Source organism: Lycium barbarum, chromosome 4 (assembly GCF_019175385.1).
Source record: "Lycium barbarum isolate Lr01 chromosome 4, ASM1917538v2, whole genome shotgun sequence".
Classification (NCBI taxonomy): Eukaryota; Viridiplantae; Streptophyta; class Magnoliopsida; order Solanales; family Solanaceae; genus Lycium; species Lycium barbarum.
This window is the reverse complement of record NC_083340.1, coordinates 26,225,351-26,240,861: the sequence shown is the minus strand read 5'-3', so window position 1 is coordinate 26,240,861 and position 15,511 is coordinate 26,225,351. Positions and strand designations below refer to the sequence as shown.

Below are 15,511 nucleotides of genomic sequence, written 5' to 3'. Positions count from 1 at the left end.
ACCACAAAGGGGGAGATATCGCTGCCGGTCAACATCAATGGCACTATCCATTAAACGGTGTTCTATGTGATCGAAGGGGACATGAAGTATAACACATTACTGGGCAGACCCTGGATACATAGCATGAGGGCCGTGCCATCGACATTGCATCAGTTGCTGAAATTCCCGACACCGGAGGGGATAATAACCATCCGAGGCGAACAGGCCGCTGCCAGGGAGATGTTCGCGGTCGAGGAAACGACACCTCAGCCCGAAAAATCAGATCAAAAGGAGAAGGACTCAACCGGGGAAACGAACACCAAATAGCAATCACAGAGTACAGGGTTGGACCCGGAATGCAAAGAGGATGACTTCGGTGTGCCCAGATCATTCGTCATGCCGGATGACTCAGACGCAACCAAGTAAACAGTAGAGGAGCTGGAGCAAATCATCTTATACGAGTATCTACCAGACAGAAAGGTACACCTGGGCACGGGGTTAACCCCGGGGCTCAGGAACAAATTAATTGAATTTCTTCGAGCTAAAGCAGATTGCTTTGCATGGTCCCACATAGATATGACAGGAATATCACCAGAGGTAGCAGCTCACAAGCTCAGCTTAGACGGGAAGTTTCCCCCGGTGAAGCAGAAGAAAAGGCCTATGGCGGAAGCAAAACACGCCTTCATAAAAGACGAGGTAACAAAGCTTTTGAAAATAGGTTCTATCCGGGAGGTAAAGTACCTGGACTGGCTAGTTAACGTGGTAGTGGTGCCCAAGAAAGGTAACAAATTTCAAATGTGTGTTGATTACAAGAATTTAAATAAAGCATGCCCGAAGGATTCATTCCCGTTGCCTCACATCGATAGAATGATCGATGCGACGGCCGGGCATGAGATGTTAAGTTTTCTCGACGCCTACTCCGGGTATAACCAGATTCGGATGCACCTGGAGGATCAAGAGAAAACATCCTTCATCACCCGATATGGGAATTATTGTTATAATGTCATGCCTTTTGGACTAAAAAATTCCGGTGCAACTTACCAATGCCTAGTTAATGAGATGTTCGAAGAACAAATAGGAAAAACAATAGAAGTTATATTGACGACATGGTGGTCAAGTCCCTGGAAACAGAGGACCATTTAAAACATTTGCATGAAACCTTCGACGTGCTCCGCAAGTACAACATGAAGCTCAACCCGAAAAAATGTGCCTTCGGGGTAAGGTCTGGCAAATTTTTGGGTTTCATGGTGTCAAACCGGGGGTTCGAAATAAACCCGGACAAGATCAAGGCCATCGAGGATATCGAGGTGGTGAATAACGTCAAAGGAGTACAGAAGCTCACCGGAAGGATAGCGGCGTTGAGTCGTTTCATATCGAGGTCCTCGGACAAGAGTCATCGTTTCTTCTCCTTACTAAGGAAGAAGAATGACTTCGTTTGGATACCAGAGTGCCAAAGAGCTTTACAAGAATTAAAGAGATACTTGTCTAGCCCGCCGCTGTTGCATACGCCAAAGGCGGACGAGCCGCTTTTTCTCTACCTCGCTGTCTCCGAGGTAGCGGTAAGTGGCGTTTTGGTCCGAGAAGAATCAGGTACGCAATTCCCTATCTATTATGTAAGTAGAACTTTAGGGGATGCGGGATCCGTTATCCCCACTTGGAAAAATTGGCGTTGGCACTGGTAAGTGCTTCTAGGAAGCTCAAGCCCTACTTTCAATGCCACCCAATATGTGTAGTAACTACTTACCTCCTGAAAAACATCATGCATAAACCGGAATTATTGGGTAGACTAACTAAATGGGACGTCGAAATTAGCGGATATGATATCGAGTACAAACCTCGAACGACCTTCAAGTCCCAGATCTTGGCCGATTTTGTGACAGATTTTACCCCGACTATGGTCCGCGAGGTCGAGAAAGAGCTTCTGCTGACCTCGGGGAAAGCCTCGGGAGTTTGGTCGCTGCATACGGACGGAGCCTCGAACCTCAAAGGCTCCGGGCTAGGGATCGTCCTTAGAACCCCGGTCGGGGATGCCGTTCGACAGTCTATTAGAACTGCTAAATTGACTAACAATAAAGCCGAGTATGAGGCTATGATTGCAGGTTTGGAATTGGTCCGAAGTATGGGGGCCGAGATAATCGAAGCAAAATGTGATTCGCTCTTGGTCGTAAACCAGGTGAACGGCGTCTTCGAAGTCAAGGATGAACGGATGCAGAGGTATCTGGAAAAAATCCAAGTGATACTACACCGGTTTAAAGAATGGACGATGCAGCATATACTGAGGGAGCAGAATAGCGAAGCCGATGCATTGGCGAATTTGGGATCCTCGGTCGAAGGGGAAGAAATAAACCCCGGGACTATGGTGCACTTGTTGAACACGGCGATAGAAAACGGGCATGCCGAAATAAACACAATGGGTCTAACTTGGGATTGATGCAACAAATATATCGACAACTTGCGTGATGGAAAGCTCCCGAATGACCCAAAAGAATCATGGTCATTAAGGACCAAAGCTGCGTTTTTCTGCTTGGTAGACGGTCAATTGTATCGACAATCCTTCTTCAACCCCCTGGCTAAGTGTTTGGGTCCCGGAGAAACGGAGTATGTGTTGAGAGAGGTGCACGAAGGAACCTGTGGCAACCACTCCGGTGCCGAAGCTCTGGTCCGAAAGATCATCAGAGCCGGTTATTACTGGAACTGAATGGATGAAGACTCGAAAAATTTCGTCCGGAAATGTGACGGGTGTCAGAGACATGCTCCGATGATTCACCAGCTCGAGGAGTTGCTGCATTCGGTGGTTTCACCTTGGCCTTTCATGAAGTAGGGAATGGACATTGTCGGCCCATTACCATGGGCACCAGGTAAAGCCCGTTTCATTCTGTTTATGACTGATTATTTCTCTAAGTGGGTTGAAGCGCAGGCCTTTGAAAAAATTAGAGAGAAGGAAGTCATTGACTTCATATGGGACCACATCATCTGTCGCTTCGGCGTCCCTGCTGAGATAACTTGTGATAACGGACCCCAGTTCGTGGGTGGCAAAGTCAACAACTTCCTCGACGGGTTGAAGATCAAGAAAATTGTATCAACCCCGTATCACCCGTGTGCGAACGGACAGGCGGAATCCACTAACAAGACAATAATCCAAAATCTGAGGAAGAGACTTGACGCGTCAAAGCATCACTGGAGGGAAATATTACCGGAGGTGTTGTGGGCTTACAGAACCACATCAACATCAAGCACGGGGGAAACCCCTTTCTCGTTGGTCTACGGGGCTGAAGCTCTTATCCCCGTGGAAGTTGGTGAACCGACCCTCCAGTTCAGGTATACGACCGACGAGTCGATCGAGGAGGTCATGGCCGTAAAACTCGACCTCACAGATGAACTACGCGAAAACGCATTGGTCCGCATTGCTGCTCAGAAACAGAGAGTGGAAAGGTACTACACCCGAAGAGCCAATTTTCGTCATTTTCAAGTTGGGGACTTGGTACTTCGAAAGGTTACCTTGAACACCAAGAATCCCAATGAAGGAAAACTGGGTCCGAACTGGGAAGGGCCGTACAAGATAACCGAGGTAACAGGTAAAGGATCGTATCAACTGGAGTCCATGGACGGGCAACGGTTGCACAATAACTGGAATGTGGCTCATCTAAAAAGATATTACTGCTAAGGTATGTACTCCCAGTGTTTTTTCATTTTTACCTCTCTTTTTGCAGGAAATCGAGTGTCGGGCAAAGAAAAGAATCTAAATTTGAAAACTCGTGTTGCACTCTTTTTCTTAGTATAGTTTTGTCCCAAAATGGGTTTTCCGACAAGATTTTTAATAAGGCAATAAGTACAACGTGTTACTCAACGAAGGTGAAGACAGACGCCCGTAAAACTCGGGGTCACACCCAACGAGTGGGGACTCAATAGCTCTCACCCGATCTTGCAGCTCGGATAAGAGCTAGGGGACTATCACACCCACTTCGAAGTTTACCCCTGTTAGATGAAACCGGAGGACGCCCTCAACAAAGCAAAACTGGACCTTTAACATTAGGTTCTTATGTAAGGACCAAACGATCAAAATGAATCGTGTCCACACAATATTTGCTATGGCAAAACAAAGAACCGGACCTCCTGCATTAGGTCACGAAGTAAGGACCAAACGATCAGAATGAATCGTGTCCATTTAGTATTTGCTACGGCAAAGGCAGGAGGAAAACCGGACCTTTAACATTAGGTTCCGATGTAAGGACCAAACGATCAAAATGAATCGTGTCCACACAATATTTGCTACGGCAAAACAAAGAATCGGACCTCCTGCATTAGGTCACGATTTAAGGACCAACGATCAGAATGAATCGTGTCCATTTAGTATTTGCTACGGCAAAGGCATGAGGAAAAAAGTTCAAGTTCATTTTCATGTATAAAAATACTTGCAATGCAAAAGTTATCGAAAGTTTGGATAACATTATCTCGAGATGTCTTACTGGTAAAACACTTTACCCCGATGATGGTAAATCACTTTACCTCGATGGTTACTGCCATATTTCGGCACTACTTCATTCACGCATACCCGATGCCGGGCGCTGCGGTCGAAATTAGACAAAGGCAACAAAGTCATACCGAACCGAGCCAAATTGTTGACCTCACAAACGGGGACTTTTACATCAAAATTCGGCTAAGGCCGAGACTCAGGTGTCCAAAATATACCGGCCCCGAAAGTAGCTGAAATACACCGACCCTGAAAAATAGTCGAACATTACCGGCCCTAAAAAACGCCCGTCGTGATTCGGAGACGTCCGAATTCACAAAGCGTAAGATGAGTCCCACGGGCAAAAACTCCATAACATCCCCGGACGACATGCACCAGACGAGGAGAAAAGCCGGCATATAGGCACAGTCAGAAATAACGACTATTTAAACGAATTGACAATTAGGGCGAAGTCATAACAGACATTCGTTCAAAAGAGAATCAAAGAAAAATACATGTTTTATTTTATACGAAGGATTTTTACATCAGAGACCTCTACAAAGGCGAAATATAAAAAGCTAAGTACAGGCCCTAATCTATCCGGAATGGCTGGAGCCGGAATGTTCGGACACTGTCCGCTCAGAGTCGTCGGAGTCAGAACCGAGGGCACCCTTAGCCTCTTTCTCGATTCTTCTAGCCTCGAGAATAAGGGTCGTAAGATCCGTAAATCCATGCTCGGCTTGCTCAAGAGTGATCCTCCGAGATTTCCATTTCTCGTACTCAGCAGCAATAGTAGCATGAGCCTCGACGGCCTCCACGCTCTTCAGAGCTTCTTCCAAATCGGCCTCGGCCTGGGCTAACTTTGCCGCCAGAACATCTCGAGCCTCTCCAAGGAAATCTTACATGCGGATGGCCGACTCGAGCTCGGCCTTAAGAGCGTCATTGGCATCGACCGTCTCCTTGAGCTCGGTTTTCAGATCATCACATATCTGGGCCCTCTTCTCCGCCTTCTTCTCGAGCACCCTCATACGCTCTTTGTCCCGGGCACTCTCAGATTCAAGCAGTCGATTCTTCTCGGCCAAGCTCGTAGCATCAGACTTCACCGAATCCAGCTCCCCCCGGAGTTGAGAGAGGGTGGTTTCGAGCTCGCCAAGCCTCGAGGAAAGTTGAGCGTTGTCTCGGCTAAGGCCGATCTTGTCCGCTTCGAGACTCCGGTTATACCCGACCATCTCGGCCAGCTCACCCTTTAACTGACTATTTTCGGCCTTTGCTACATCGAGCTCGGGCTGGAGATTGGAAAGAATAACCGCTTGGTTTAACTCATCCTCCTTCACCCGCAGAAGGTGCAGATATTTCTCCGTTTCTCGGCTTTGAGCATCCAGCTGGCCTTTGAGGTCGTCCACTTCTTGCTGGGCACGGATAAAAGCTTCATTGACGAGCACCACACTCTGCAGATGAAGCTAAAAACTTGAATGAGTAAGAGTAAAATACTCAAATGAAATTATGCGAAGACGGATGATAAACTTACCCGATTGCCCGCATGTATGCCCTCGTTGATGAGACACTGCCAGGGGACCCCGTTCATCTTTCGATTGTCCGAGTCCGAGACAAGGGGCCTCAGGTAGCTCGCCACACCCACCGGGCGAGAAAGAAAGCTTCAATCTTCGGGAACGATGATCACAGCCGACCTTGTCCTCTTCGGTTCCACACTTGGGGCCGAAAATATGCGGACCAAGCTGTCCCTAGCACCGGATTCGGTGGTCCAACTAGCCGCCCTCGTGGCTCGAGGGATTTAGAGATGTCCGAAACCAGCAGCTTCGTCGGTTGCGGGAAGAAGTTTCACCTGAAATGTCGACGAAATCAATCGACCTTGGAGGAGCCGGGGAAAGAATTTCTTCCGCACCTGTGTGTGACGCCGGAACCAAAAGTCCTTCACCGGTAGAAGGAAGGGGTGGAATGGCGATGACCTTCTCCGGGATCGGAGCCACGGAAGGATTGGCATCGACTCTCTGAATAATAATATCGGGCTCTGTTTCGTCCCGTAGGGTCCGAGTGACGCGCCTCGCCCTCTTCTTCGACTTCTGCCCTTTGTCGGAGGGCCTTTTTCTCTTAGCAGCAGCGGCAGCAGCAAGGGTACGAGATGCACCCGCTGGATCAAACTCGGGTGCCGACTCCGTCCTGGGATCCACCGAGCCTTTGGGTAAACCTGAAAGTCAAAGGCACAATGAATACGGATAGTAGAAGGTGCAGTGAACACAGGAAGAAGCAAAATACTACCATGGTTCTGGGCGACCCATCGGCTACGTGACAGGTGGCCCCACGTCTGGTTATCGTGGGCATGCTGGCTAAGGAGTGTGCTAACCCATTCGTTCAGGTTCCGAACGACCGGAGGAATCTATCCATTGGCTAAATATAAACAAGAAAAGTGGTGAGAAAGAGGGATCGAGGTTTGGCAAAACATACAAAGGCAATTACTTAGAGTTGAGGCTTACGCTTGTTGTTCCACGCTTCCGGAAAAGGCATGTGACTATCCGGAATGATGTCCGAGGTCCTCACCCGGACATATCGCTCCAACCAGTCCCTGTCTCTATCCTCGTCCATTTTCGAGAAAAATGGATTCCAGCTGCGCTTGGCGAGTTTTATTACGCCACCCCGGAACACCCTCGGGGAATATAAGCGTATCAAGTGGGCCAGCGTGAGCTCCTTCCCGGCATTGTTGGCCAACAACCGGAGGCATACCAAGGTCATGTCGTAAGTCCAGCATATGTCCAAGATGATCGGATCGATCGGAGGGTCGAGCTTAAGAGTGAAAGGGTAAGTGTATACGTATAAAAATCCTTCCCGGTGGTCGGTGACTGATTCACTTGGCCCGGGGGAAAAAACTTGGACCGAACGGGTGTCCCACCCGCAATCAGCTCGGACTAAGTCGAGCTTTTCCTCAGTAATGGATGAGGGATATCGCCTCACATCGAACCCCCTATCGGATACCGAAGAAGGTTTTTCGACCTCGAGGTCTTTGTTGAAGTTAGGCTTGGCCGATATAATGTCCGAGGCAGTGGGCTCGAAGGTGCTCTTTTCTTTAATTGGAGATGCAGGGTCGGTTCCTTGAGATGAAACCGAGGGAATATCATGGGAAGTGGTTTCAGACATTTTGGAAATATGGAAAGAAGAAGTTGAGTGGATTCAGAAAGGAAGTTAAAAAAGAGTAAGGGAACAGACGATTCAAGAAATAACAGAGTAAGAAACAGCGACACTCGAGCAAGAGCAGTTAGCGAAGATGGTAACAAGGTTGCTTCTTTTCATGTGGTATAAGGGGTGAATCAGCAGCAGACTTGCTATGGGGGATAACTATATATGGTGAAGATGAAGAGGTGCAGTAAAGAGTGAAAATGGAGAGGAATGGATCGTAAAAATGTTAGAATGAAGAGGTGAAGAGCCTTATATAGGCATGGGAATGGAACGGTTACCAATGCCGGCCAATCAGGGGGAGCCACGTGTCCCATAATTAATGAGGAGTGACCTGATGCGACGTACGTTACGGCGGTTGTCAGAGTTGACCATTCGAAATAAGACACGTGGCCGAAGAAAATAGGACGTGACGCAACTGTTCCCGCCAAAAACGAAAAGATAGCAACGGGCAAATGGGGTTACCAGTTTATCAATTCATCCACTTCCCGTTACTCCGATAAATCTACGGTCCGGGAAGTGTGGGGACTATCTGTATGCGGTAAAAACCGGATATGCGTTGAACCGGGAAGACCCGAGACCGGGGGAAGAAGGGGACAAGAACGTGCATAAAGATTTTCGTTCTGAACCGGAGGAACGCCCGAACCGGGGCAAGGTCGGGGCATTATTTGGTCCAGTTTCCTTCATGGCCGAGTTGGTCGTTGCCGTTAGTCCGTTTGTTCGTTGCCGTTAGTCCGTTTGTTCGTGGCCGTTGGTCCGGGAGATCCGTTGGGAGATTGACACGCGTCGATAACGTCCTGCCATGCTCAACTGCCAATCGTACGGGTGTCAGACCGTACGGCCAACCTAACCCAACCTAATCCAACTCAGAGTTTTTTCATTATTATTTTATTGTTCATGTTGTATGAAGCCCATGGGGCACTACTATAAATAAGGGGCATTGTCCTCCTCTTAAGGAGTTGGCTCTTTAACATTAAGAACACTCTTTTGTACTAAAAATATGTACAAATCTCTCTCATTATCGTGTGCAATCCGAATTCATTGTCTTCATCTCTATTACATTTCTTCAATCAAGTAACACACATTTGTTAGTAAACATTCAAGTCCATAGCAAACCGCTAATTATTAGTTGCTTCTTCATAATACATTCATATATTTCTTCTCTCTATCAAAGGGATTCAAGGCATGACCACATATCCTATACCTCACCCACGAATTTAATTGATTATCCAAATTCGGGGTAAACAGTCTTATTGATGCCATTGTTTCTTCGGAGGAGCTCTTGACAGTTGCTCGGTGCTGGGCACTCGACATTTTTGAAGGGCGTAAGCCACATTGTAATTCTCTTGAAAAGACAGATAAACTTGGATCTAAGGAAGAAGCACTTGAGATACTGAAAAGTGCTAGACAATGCGTATCTAGGACTTCTCCTAATGCACCTCATTACAAAGCCTGTCTTGATGTGATCGAAGAGGCATCATATCTGGAGGATACTCTGGTATTCTTAAGGTGAACAATCCTATGACACAAAAGTGTATATATATGTTTTTCTTTGATATCTCAATGGTTACATATTGCGTGACTCAGATATTGATAATATTGCTTAGTAACAAATATTGTTTATAGTTGCTTTCACGATGTATTAGTAGAGATGGATGGTGTGTATGTTTCCTCTCAAACACTGTCTTTGGTTTCTGCTTATAATCTACGTAACTGATTACTGGAGGATAAAGTATTTAATGAGATGGTACTTTCAAATACTGCAAAAGGACTTCTTCACGTATTTCTGGCAGAACGTGCAGCCAGTAATATATTATGTCACGGATTCTGCTTCTTTCATTGTCTAATTGAGAACGCACAAAAATTAGAACTGTTTTTACACCTGAATTTTATTTGGTAATACATATTATGCATGATTAAGGCGGGCATATTAATACTTCTTCATGCCTTGTACTTAACAGTCAAGCTTAATAATCGCGTTCTGTGCAAGAGAATCTAGAATGTTAAGCATTTTTTAACTTTTGAGATAGCTTTGAGTTCTTAAAACTAGTTTAACAATGTGGTAACACAATTTACAGGTACCAGGTGTTACTGACATTGGGCTTAAGCCTCGGAGAATAGAAAAAAATGCTATTGTTGGTGGTGGTTTAATGGGATCTGGCATTGCTACAGCTCTCATTATCTGCAACATTAATGTCATACTTAAAGAAATTAACCACGAATATTTACAGAAAGCTGTGAAATCAGTAGAAGGTTAGTACAATATCCTGAATATTTTTTGTGTAATTTAACATTATGCAAGTTGTGCTATTAAATCTTTAAAAGTATGCCACCTCACCTTCTTTAATAAAACAACACAACAACCACCACCACTTCCACCACCACCGCCACCACTGAATGTGTAAAATGAGAACAACCATTTGTTTGAGAGTTGAATTAAAATACATTCAAAATAGAGTTATTCTCCTTTAAAATCTAAAAAGAATGTATAGAAAACCAGTCACAATAAAGAAAAAAGAATCTATCAACCCCAAATTGACGAAATCGAATTGCATGAAATTCTTGTGTAATATTCCTCCTTTCTCTTTCTTTTACCTTTTTCTGTTTTTTCTTTAATCTTTTTATTTTATACTTTCTTGTCCGTTTCTAGGAAAAACGTCATGACTTCTTTTCATTTTTTCTTTAACTTTTCAATAACTAAGGTCCAAGGTTGATTAAAAAAAAAAAAATGAAAGAAAAATAGTAGTAGAGAAGCTTACCATTGTTGCCGGAACTGTTTAAGGGGTAAGGGGGAAGGGGGAGTGCTAAAGAGTGGTGGCGGTGGTGGCGGAAAGGGTGATGATTGTTGTGTTGGGTCGGTTGTAGTGGTGGTGGGTATATTTGGGTGGAAAGAATTTAATTTGCAGGTCGGGGCGGGTCGGGCATGGGTTTTTTTTAAGTTAAACCGGGTAGTTAATGGTGGAATTAGAGATTTTATCAACTCAGGAGTATATTTGTTTACTTTCTTAATAGAAGGGGTATATTTATTTACTTTGACTAACAGAAGGGGTATTTTTATCTACTTTGACTAACGGAGGGTATATTTAACCATTAAATTAAAGTAGAGGGGTATATTTGACCCTTTTCCCTACATATTATGCATGATTAAGGCGGGCATATTAATACTTCTTCATGCCTTGTACTTAACAGTCAAGCTTAATAATCGCGTTCTGTGCAAGAGAATCTAGAATGTTAAGCATTTTTTAACTTTTGAGACAGCTTTGAGTTCTTAAAACTAGTTTAACAATGTGGTAACACAATTTACAGGTACCAGGTGTTACTGACATTGGGCTTAAGCCTCGGAGAATAGAAAAAAATGCTGTTGTTGATGGTGGTTTAATGGGATCTGGCATTGCTACAGCTCTCATTATCTGCAACATTAATGTCATACTTAAAGAAATTAACCACGAATATTTACAGAAAGCTGTGAAATCAGTAGAAGGTTAGTACAATATCCTGAATATTTTTTGTGTAATTTAACATTATGCAAGTTGTGCTATTAAATCTTTAAAAGTATGCCACCTCACCTTCTTTAATAGCAGCATCCTGAATATGTTTCTCTCTCTCTCTCTCTCTCAGGCTGTTAATGAGGTAGTTTTGCTAAAACAATCAATTTTTGAAGATATTGAGAAAATCTGTACTCCAGAGTGCATTTTTGCATCAAACACATCTGCAATTAGTCTTGATGTGATTGGTGAAAGAACAAGTAGTCAAGATCGCATTTTGGGGATACAGTTATTCAGGTCCGGTTTAATTTTATACCAGATTTTAGCCCGAATGTTTACACCGAGTTGAGCAGAGAATAAACATTGCTATATATGTTAATCGGTTTTATCACAAACAAGAGATGTTCTAAGAGCATATTCATTTGAAACAAGAAATTTAGTTTCAAAGGAATTTTTTAAGCATCCTTATAAGAAGGTTTAACGAGCATTTGATCAGAATGTTCTTGCTTAACTTTTAGCTAAAATTAGAGAAGGTTAGTTAGTCTAGTTTGTCGTTGTTAAACAATGCAAGGGCCTAATTGTAAAAGTAGGAACAACATCTTGGATTTTACAAGCACTTTCACCACCACTCTGCCAATTAGCCATGGAGGTTTAGAAGACCTATAATAGGCAGTTGAATTTCTGGTCCCTTGAGGACTCTGCCAGATTTGCTGGGAATTTTTATTTATATAAGTTTATTCACCTACTGAATATATCTATACTCCCTTACAACAGAAAAATGCATTCCCTAAACTCACGAGATGATGCGATAAATGCATTCTTGACTTGATTTAACATAATTTATCTTCTCACGCAAGTAACATGAAGATAGTTATTGATTTTTTGAGAATATTGTTTCATTACGCTATGTCTTTATTCTAATTTTCCTGGTTTTCGTTTTTCTCTCTTTTTCCGGGTGAAGTCGTGACCATGTGATGCCTTCGGTGGAAATCGTGAGGACAAAAAATACTTCTCCACAAGTAATCGTTGATGTTATAAGATTCACTAAGATAATGAAGAGAGTACCCATCATGGTAAAAAATGGTACTGGTTTTGCTGTCAACCGGAGCTTCTTCCCTTATATGCAAGAAGCAGACCTGTTGGCAAATTTAGGTGTTGATATCTTCAGAATTGACCGGGTGATCACTGAGTTTGGCATGCGGCTTGGCCCTTTTCAGTAAGTTGTTTTCTAGCCTGAAAAATTGTTCATTACCGGCATGTTTTATGCTTGCACGGCACTTTAATTGTTTATCAGCATTTGCTAGTATTTACACCAAAATCATTTCTGCATATATATACAAGTTTGTTCATGTTAACATTTTGGTATATTATGATATGCAGGCTTCAGGATCTTACTGGCTATGGCATATTTTTGGCTGTTGTAAAAGAGTTTGTTGCTGCTTTTCCAGACCGTGCTTTTCAGTCGCCTTTGGTTCAACTAATGGTAGACAATGCCCGGGAAGGTACCGAAGACATTTCTATTTTCCACTCAACTCTTGGCCTGCAAATACTGGCCCAGAATTTTTTTTATTCAAATTAAGGAAATCGAAATCTTGAAGGAGATGAAAGTTTCAATTTGAGAAGTTAATGACCTTTACATGAAGAATATTAATACTAGTTGAATACCAAGAGACTGCTATTCATTGTGTTTGTTTTATTTCTAAATAACCGTAGGTAAGAAGAATGGAAAAGGATATTACACATACAAGAAAGGAAGCAAGCCAGAAGCTGATCACTCTGTGATACAAATTGTTGGGGAGTCCATGCAATTAACCAATATTGCTCCTGGTGGAAAGGTTTGTTACTGGTGAATCCTTCTTCTAATCCGAATTCTTGCAAACATTCACGTGTAACTACAGCCAATGCTATATTGTGCATGTCTGAGTGATACAAGTCTTTAACATGATTTTGTTGCGTGTGATTTGGCAGCCAATATCTGTGACCGATGAAGAAATTCCGGAAATGATGTTCTTCCCAGTGGTGAACGAGGCTTGTCGAGTTATTGAGGAAGGAATAGTTGTCCGAGCATCTGATATCGACATTGCATCTGTCCACGGGTTTAAAGTTCCCTCAGAAAGGTAAGTATTAAGTAATAAAAAGTTAGGCTGTTTATTAGTGTTCTTCAATTAACTATTTTTACATTTTTTCTGTACTTAGCTCCAACTGGTGTTGCCTGAACTATGAACACAAATGCATTAGCCTACAAACCGATGCTGTTCATTTTAGTGATGAAATCTGCTAACATACAAATAATCAATTAATTCCTTGAAAGGAATCTCTATGCAGTCAGTCATTGTCTGTTCCAGACAGGTTCTTGTATAATGACTAATATTTTGTGCAGTGGAGGTGTCATGTTTTGGGCTGATACAATTGGATCTGAGTACATATACTCAAAGCTAAACATTCTTGGAGCAAAAAGCTGCTAATGTAAACATACTGAATTTGAGGTTGGAAATAAGGCAGGAAAGTTGGTCAATTGCAGTCAGATTGAAGTTCCCATTATATCAATAAATTAGTTTATAATGCTAGTCCCTTTAGCTTTTGAGTTTCTTTTCCTCCAGTTTGTTCATTGTAATTGTAACAGACAGCGCGGGTTGTCTTAGTTCTCAACTCAGACACTGATTAATGCCAATGTCTTGATGTGATACTAGTTGATTCTGAAAGTGCAAGAGGGGGGGGGGGGGGGGGGGGTGTGAATTGTTAAAATTTTCGATCTGTTAGTCGACTGGGTTAAACCAGTAGTCGACTACCTACTCAGTGAATACTAAAGTAATGCAGAAAATAAATGACACACGTATTTTATACTGGTTCAGATTCAATGTGAATCCTAGTCCAGTCCCCTTGGGTTGCAAGGGTGATCTCTGCAGCTCTTTAATAAGGTTTGGTACAATGAATATTTTAAATGGAGTTCCTACGTCTACACTCAAAACACTCTTATTCTTTTGATACAAAGCCTCACAAACTATAACTCTCCTTTCTCTCTTATTACACTATGAATCACTCAGACTGACAATGTTTATTTGAAAGTAAAGCAAAGCAATGGAGGTAATGAGACAGTTGCATAAATCTTGCGTTTGTGAAGCAGCCTTTTTTTATAGTGTTTTAGGCTCTTCACGCAGAGAGATCAGCCCAAGGGATTTGATCCTTGGAAATAAAATCAGAGATCCTATTTCCAAGAATAAGACTGAGCTTTTTACTGCTTTCCTTGTGCGTTGAGGCAGCAGCAGATTTATTAACCTTCATGAGATATGCCTTTGATGCTTTTCCTTCTTGAAACGATTTGATGCTGCTGGCAGATATTCTTTTCCTTTCTTGAAGGATTTTATACAGCTGAAGATTACAGCTGTTTGCACGTTAGGGCTGGGAAACAATTTGTCGAGTGAGCCCTAGCTCGTTGGGGCTATTCTGTCGGCTTCCAATTTGTTGGGCTGTTTTGTGGGCTCACATATATTCCTTGTGTGATTTAATTACTATACCTGCACAAGTAAAATTTTCATCATAAAAACTTGACACTAACAATCTCCCCCTTTTTGAGGATGACAATTTTAGACAAAGTGTAGTCAACTTCCCTGTAACGGATGCTCCCCCAGAATAGGTGGATGCTCCCCCTGAATAGGTGGAGGCTTCCCCTGACTAGTTGACTAGTCCTTGTAGGCTCCCCCTGAGCAGTTGACTGTCCTTCTCCCCCTTTGGCATCACTCAAAAAAAACAACACAACAATACAACACAACAAAAGAAAAATAGCAAAGTATTCACAATAGCATCAACACAACAAAACCGGCTAAACCAAGGAACACATAGCAAAGAACAAAAGGCAACTAGCAGCACAACCAAGCACAAGTCCCACAAAAACATTGTTTAAACAGTTCAAAAAAAACTAAAAACTATTCTTGACGGTGGAAGACTGGATGACGAAGAAAGTAGGCTAATGTATTCACAATAGCATCCTTCATTTCCATCAACGGGGTAGTAAGACGTTCAGGCATGGCGGCAACACTGGCTTGAAGCTTGGTGGACAGTTTGACCGCTTCCTTAATAACAGCATCCAGTTTCAGCCTCAGCTTAGAGACATCAGCACCTGTTTCCTTAGTCACATCACGAATCTTCTCTACTTGAAACAATGTGGATGCCATTAAGTCCTTGATGGACTCAATTTTTTCATCCATAGAAGAAAGTTTGGCGAGAAGTTCTTCATAGCATTCAGTGGAAACAACAGAGGGATCTGATTTTTTCCCTTTGGTGGAGGGACCAGGCTGAGATGCGTCATAGACGTCCTTTAACAACCAGGAATCATTGCTCAAAACATATCCCATGCTACCAAACGCCCTAGAGTTGTAGCATTGCTTAACAGGAGTGACGGGATAGTCGACTA

The 15,511-nt window shown here is 43.2% G+C and overlaps 1 pseudogene; it reads left to right on the top strand.

Moving 5' to 3' along the window:
* The first annotated feature begins 3,328 nt into the window (after positions 1-3,328).
* LOC132637328 (peroxisomal fatty acid beta-oxidation multifunctional protein AIM1-like) lies at positions 3,329-13,704 on the top strand (annotated as a pseudogene).
* Positions 13,705-15,511: the final 1,807 nt, after the last annotated feature.